The 6,053-nt window shown below is 38.9% G+C and overlaps 1 pseudogene; it reads left to right on the top strand.

The window, feature by feature from the left end:
* Positions 1-243: 243 nt before the first annotated feature.
* On the top strand, positions 244-2,718 carry LOC136043159 (signal recognition particle subunit SRP54-like; annotated as a pseudogene).
* Positions 2,719-6,053: the final 3,335 nt, after the last annotated feature.

Genomic DNA, 6,053 nt, shown 5'->3' with positions numbered 1-6,053 from the left:
AATTTGACGTCATTAGAAAAACAACCTGATATTATAGTAACCAATCAAACATATTTGCGTTTTCAAACTAATTCCAGAATGTCATAATTGCATAAGTATTTCGAAATATTTTCGTAAATATTCCGAACTTTTAGGAAAACAGCTTTTGCCTTAGGAAAAGAAAGAGCGTGGTCTTAGAGGTGGAACAATATCTCTATCAAATATTTCCATCACATATTCAATTGATCTGTTAAAAAACGCAAAATGGTTTTAGCAGATCTAGGAAGAAAAATCAGCTCAGCATTGAGATCACTCAATTCTACCCCAACAATAAGCAAAGAAGTACTAGATGACCTATTGAAAAAAATTGCAACTGCCTTGATTGAAGCTGATGTTAATATTCGACAAGTTCTGCAGCTCAGAGAAAATGTAAAAAGTGCAATATCTTTTAATGATCAAGCTGCTGGTCTAAACAAGCAACAGATGATTCAAACGGCTGTTTTCAGAGAGTTACTAAAACTCGTTGACCCTGGTGTGCCAGAATATAAGCCAACCAAAGGAAAAGCAAACGTTTTTATGCTTGTTGGTCTTCAAGGATCAGGGAAAACAACAACGTGCACAAAGCTCGCCTATTATTATATGAAACGAAACTGGAAAACTTGCTTGGTCTGTGCTGACACTTTCAGAGCTGGTGCCTATGACCAAATTAAGCAGAATGCCACGAAGGCTAGAATTCCCTTCTATGGTAGTTACACAGAGAGTGATCCAGTTGTAATTGCATATGACGGGTGTTGAAACCTTTAAAAGAGAAGGATTTGAAATTATTATTGTTGATACAAGTGGTCGTCATAAGCAAGAAGATTCGCTTTTTGAAGAAATGCTGCAAGTTTCAAATGCTGTGAAGCCAGACAATGTCATTTTTGTCATGGATGCCTCCATTGGTCAGGCATGTGAAGCTCAGGCTAAAGCATTCAAGCAAAAAGTAGATATTTGTTCTGTCATTATTACCAAGTTGGACGGTCATGCTAAGGGTGGTGGAGCCTTAAGTGCTGTGGCATCTACAAAAAGCCCTATAGTTTTTATTGGTACTGGTGAGAAAATTGATGAATTTGAGCCTTTTAAGGCTAAGCCTTTTATTGGAAAATTATTGGGACATGGAGATATGCCAGGACTAATTGAGAAACTCAAGGAACTGGAATTAAATGACAATCAAGAATTGGCTGAGAATTTGAAACATGGCAAATTCACTCTTCGTAATTTGTATGAACAGTTCCAGAATATGTTGAAGATGGGTCCGGTTGCATAAACTCTGCAAATGATTCCAGTTATTGGACAAAAAATTCTAGAAAAAGGTGTTGACAAAGACGCGACGACAAGATTGAGAAAAATTATGGCTATTATGGATTCAATGAACAATAATGAGCTGGACCATGAGGATGGAGCTAAACTTTTGAAGCAGCCTGGTCGAATTAGACGAATTGCAAGAGGCTCAGCAGTGAGAGAAACAGATGTTCAAGATCTAATCAGCCTATATTCAAAGTTTTCAACAATGGTGAAGAAGAGTGGCATCCAAAGACTTTTGAGAGGAGACATAGCTAAAAATTTGAACCCAATGCAAATGAGTCAATTGAATCATCAAATGGCAAGGATGGCGAACCCCCAGATCTTAAACAGTATGGGGGGAATGAAAGGACTGCAGAACATGATGAAGGATATGTGCTCTAAAATGATATAAATAATATTAAACAGAGATTTACTTCCTGAGAAGTACTAAGTTTAAGATTAGTGCCTCTCCAGATTAAATCCCCTAAACAAGGGTCAAACGATGATAAAGTGTTGACATCAAAGAGCAAGATTACTTACTAAGTATCATTATTAGTAAAAAATTTTCGTTCCTCTTTTCTAATCGAAAAGAGGAACGATCGAATCATGCTGCAGGGGAGATCGAATCATGCTGCAGCAATGCACTGCAGGGCCGAAGCAAGGACCTTGGTAGTCAAGAAGCATCGTTAATCTGATACAATACAACAAATTCTAGTGCCTTATTTGTGTTTGTGCAGGAAGTCTCCAAAAAATTAACCATCTTTGTTACTACTAATTTTTTATTTTTATCTGATGTGTTGTAAGTAGCAATGAATGAACCACGTTGTTGTAACTTTCACCCAAGACACTCCTTAAAATTATATCCCCCCAAAAGCAATCTAGGGCCGGTGTCCTTTTTAAGAGTCAAAGGTAAATTGGAGGGTAACCGAGAATGCCAACCCCAAAAACATCCAATCTAAATTTTGAGATGCCCATTTTTCAGCATAGTTGAAAGGTCTAAGGAATATGCCTTTTGGGATGATATCATCTCTTTCATGGCATCGTTCCTGATATGTGCCCTTTTGACAACCTAATCAAATTACTAAATATTTTCACAAACCCTATATACATAGCTATTTCAAACTTTAAACTTTTGATTTGACAATATATTACATAAAATCACATCATATTGAACACTCAGGAAAAGTTCTCAGTTTAGATCTTTATAGTAAAGAATAATCGCCAGAGAATAAATCAACAGAGTTCCTGAAATGGCATCATGAAAATTATAGATTATATAAGATTTTGAATACTTTCTTTGATTAATTACATAAAACAATAGACATAGTAATCTATCTATCTATATACTAGCTGTTGGGGTGGCGCTTCGTGCCACCCCAACACCTAGTTGGTGGGGGCGCTTCGCGCCCCCCAAGCCCCCCCGCGTGCTTAAGTTGTTACGCGCCATATTAATTACGCGCCATTGTAGTTGTGTCCCTGTGTCCCACCTGTGAATATATATATATATATATATATATATATATATATATATATATATATATATATATATATATTATATATATATATATATATATATATATATATATATATATATATATATATATATATATATTATATATATATATATATATATATATATATATAGATTGTCAGGTTTACTGAGTCTTGGACATGCAACATATAATTGTCCATGGGAAAAACAATCCGAATTCAGATCTATACCTCATTATTCTAATGATTGCCCTTGAGCCTTGTTGATGGTGATTGCAAATCAAACATTCCCTGTGCCCCCGTTGTCATTTATATATCCCCCCTTTGCCCCCTGGCGTCCCCGTTGTATTTGCGTTCCTGTGTCCCGGTCGTCATTTTTGTCCCAGTCTGTAATTTCTCTTTGTGTTTCCCGGTCGTCATTTATTGTCCCTGTGTCCCGTCTGTAATTTTTCTCATTATTCTAATGATTGCCCTTGAGCTTTGTTGATGGTGATTGCTAATCGAACATTCCCTGTGTCCCGGTCGTCATTTATACATCCCCCCTGTACCCCTGGCGTTCCCGTTGTGGTTGTGTCCCTGTGTCCCGGCGGTCATTTATATTATCTGTGTCCCGGTCGTTATTTGTGTCCGGTGTCCCAGTCTGTAATTCCTCTTTGAGTGTCCCGGTTGTCATTTATATTCCCTGTGTCCTGGTCGTCATTTGTCCATGGGAAAAGCAATCCGTATTCAGATCTATACTTCATTATTCTTATGATTGCCCTTGAGCTTTGTTGATGGGGATTGCTAATCGAACATTCCCTGTATCCCCGTCGTCATTTATATATCCCCCCTGTGCCCCCCGGCGTCCCCGTTGTCCCTGTCGTCATTTTTATTCCCTGTGTCCCGGTCGTCATTTGTGTCCCGGTGTCCCAGTCTGTAATTTTTCTTTGAGTGTCCCGGTCGTCATTTATATTCCCTGTGTCCCGGTCGTCATTTGTGTCCCGGTCTGTAATTACTCTTTGAGTGTCCCGGTCGTCAGTTGTGCCCCGGTTGTTCATGGGAAAAACAATCCATATTCAGATTTAAACCTCATTATTCTAATGATTGCCCTTGAGCTTTGTTGATGATGGTTGCTAATCGAACATTCCTGTGTCCCCGTCGTCATTTATATATACCCCTGTGCCCCCGGCATCCCCGTTGTAGTTGTGTCCCAGTGTCCCGGTCGTCATTTGTATTACCTGTGTCCCGGTTGTTATTTGTGTCCCGATGTCCTAGTCTGTAATTTCTCTTTGAGTGTCCCGGTCGTCATTTATATTCCCTGTGTCCCGGTCGTCATTTGTGTCCCGATCTGTAATTTCGTCAGTCGACAAACATGACGTCAGTCGACAAACAACTTCATGACGGCATAATGCTCAATCTTTACAATGACGTTAGTCGACACAGAAGCATGACGTCAGTCAACAGACACACACAAACAAACAACTTAATTATATCTATCTATTAGCTGTTGGGGTGGCGCTTCACGCCACACCAACACCTAGTTGGTGGGGGCACTTTGCCCCCCCCAAGCCCCTCCGCGCGCGTAAGTAGTTACGCGACATATTAGTTACGCGCCATTGTAGCTGTGTCCCTGTGTACCACCTATGAATATAGATAGATTTATATATGTGTTTTGAACTACGTAAAACCTGCGAATATACAACATTCTTGGCTTTCCCATTGTCTGTGCATATACAAAGCCTTATGTACTTATAATGACGTCATATGCAAACGCTCTTTTTGAAAACAAACAAACATGCATATACACAACTCGTTTTTATATAGATAGATAGATAGATAGATACAATACAAGTTAACTGCGTAAAACTTGCGAATATACAACATTCTACGCTGTCGAATTGTCGCTGCATATAAATAGATTGTCAGGTTTACTGACCCTCGAACATGCAACGTACAATTGTCCATGGGAAAAACAATCAGTATTAAGATCTATACCACATTTTTCTAATGATTGACCTTGAGCTTTGTTGATGGTGATTGCAAATGCTAATCGAATTAGGAATTGCAATCTGTTAAATTGAAAAGGCAGATCCGTTGGAATCATGGGAATACGAGGAATAAGAACAGCCTCACCCTCAAAAGGCCCTGCCAAGATTGTGGCCTCTATTACGTTTTCTATTTTTTTATGGCGAGTCGCGTGCCATTGCAAAGCTTTGGTGGGTTGATATTTCTTAACAGTATTATTGGTACGCCTATTTCTAGTTGTAGCACGTGCGGTGGAAACCCTGAAAGATCCACGGAATTCGAAAATTCAGATGGATAATTAACCGCCTCATTTGGTTCCAAAACTGTGTCGACTGACTTGTAAAGGACTGCCTGGTCTCGAATCTCGGTTTAAAACAATATTGTTGATTTCGTGGACGTCTATATTTTTGGGTGCAAGAACTGGGAGCTTTCCGTTTCCAATTGCCAGCAATTGATCTGAAAATGTTTGACCAGAGTCATCATTTTGCAATCGAACACACATATTTGTAGTTAATTTTAATTGTTTTACGTGTGCCCATAATTTAGAATTTTTCAGGCAAGCATTCATTTCGTCTGCAGGGGTTGATCTAGGTAATATAGGTAATGTTTGCCCGAAATCTCCCGCAAGCAATATTAATGTGCTGCCAAAGGGTTTCAAATTCCCTCGAAAATCTTTCAAACATTGATCCAGAGCCTCGAGAGATTTTTTGTGTGCCATTGTGCACTCGTCCCAAATAATAAGTTTGCATTGCGGCAATACTTTACCCATCCCAGATGATTTGGAAATATTTCACGTGGGGGTTTCTGTAGAATGCAAATTCAGAGGCAATTTCAAAGCGGAATGAGCAGTTCTTCCACCAGGCAGCAACGTTGCGGCTATTCCGGATGACGCAATTGCCAACACTATATCATTTTTTGATCGAATTGATGCCATAATCAGTTTTATCACAAACGTTTTACCAGTACCTCCTGGCGCATCACAAAAAAAAATTCTCCAACGTTGTTATTGACACAATGCATTATCGTATCATAAATGTCTTTTTGTTCCGACGTTAACTTGGAAATGAAATTTTGTACATACGACAATAGATCACTCGTACTGTAACTTTGTTCACGATCCAATTCTACACATGTCGAAACAGCAGCGGTACGATTAGGTGAAGGCATTCCCAAAATCCTGAAGAGGTTTGTTTGCCATACATACGCACAAATCTTCTATAATAACTAAAGTGTAGTTATAAATTTCTTATGCAATG

Source organism: Artemia franciscana, unplaced genomic scaffold, assembly GCF_032884065.1.
Source record: "Artemia franciscana unplaced genomic scaffold, ASM3288406v1 Scaffold_3341, whole genome shotgun sequence".
Classification (NCBI taxonomy): Eukaryota; Metazoa; Arthropoda; class Branchiopoda; order Anostraca; family Artemiidae; genus Artemia; species Artemia franciscana.
This window is presented reverse-complemented; position numbering and strand designations above follow the sequence as displayed.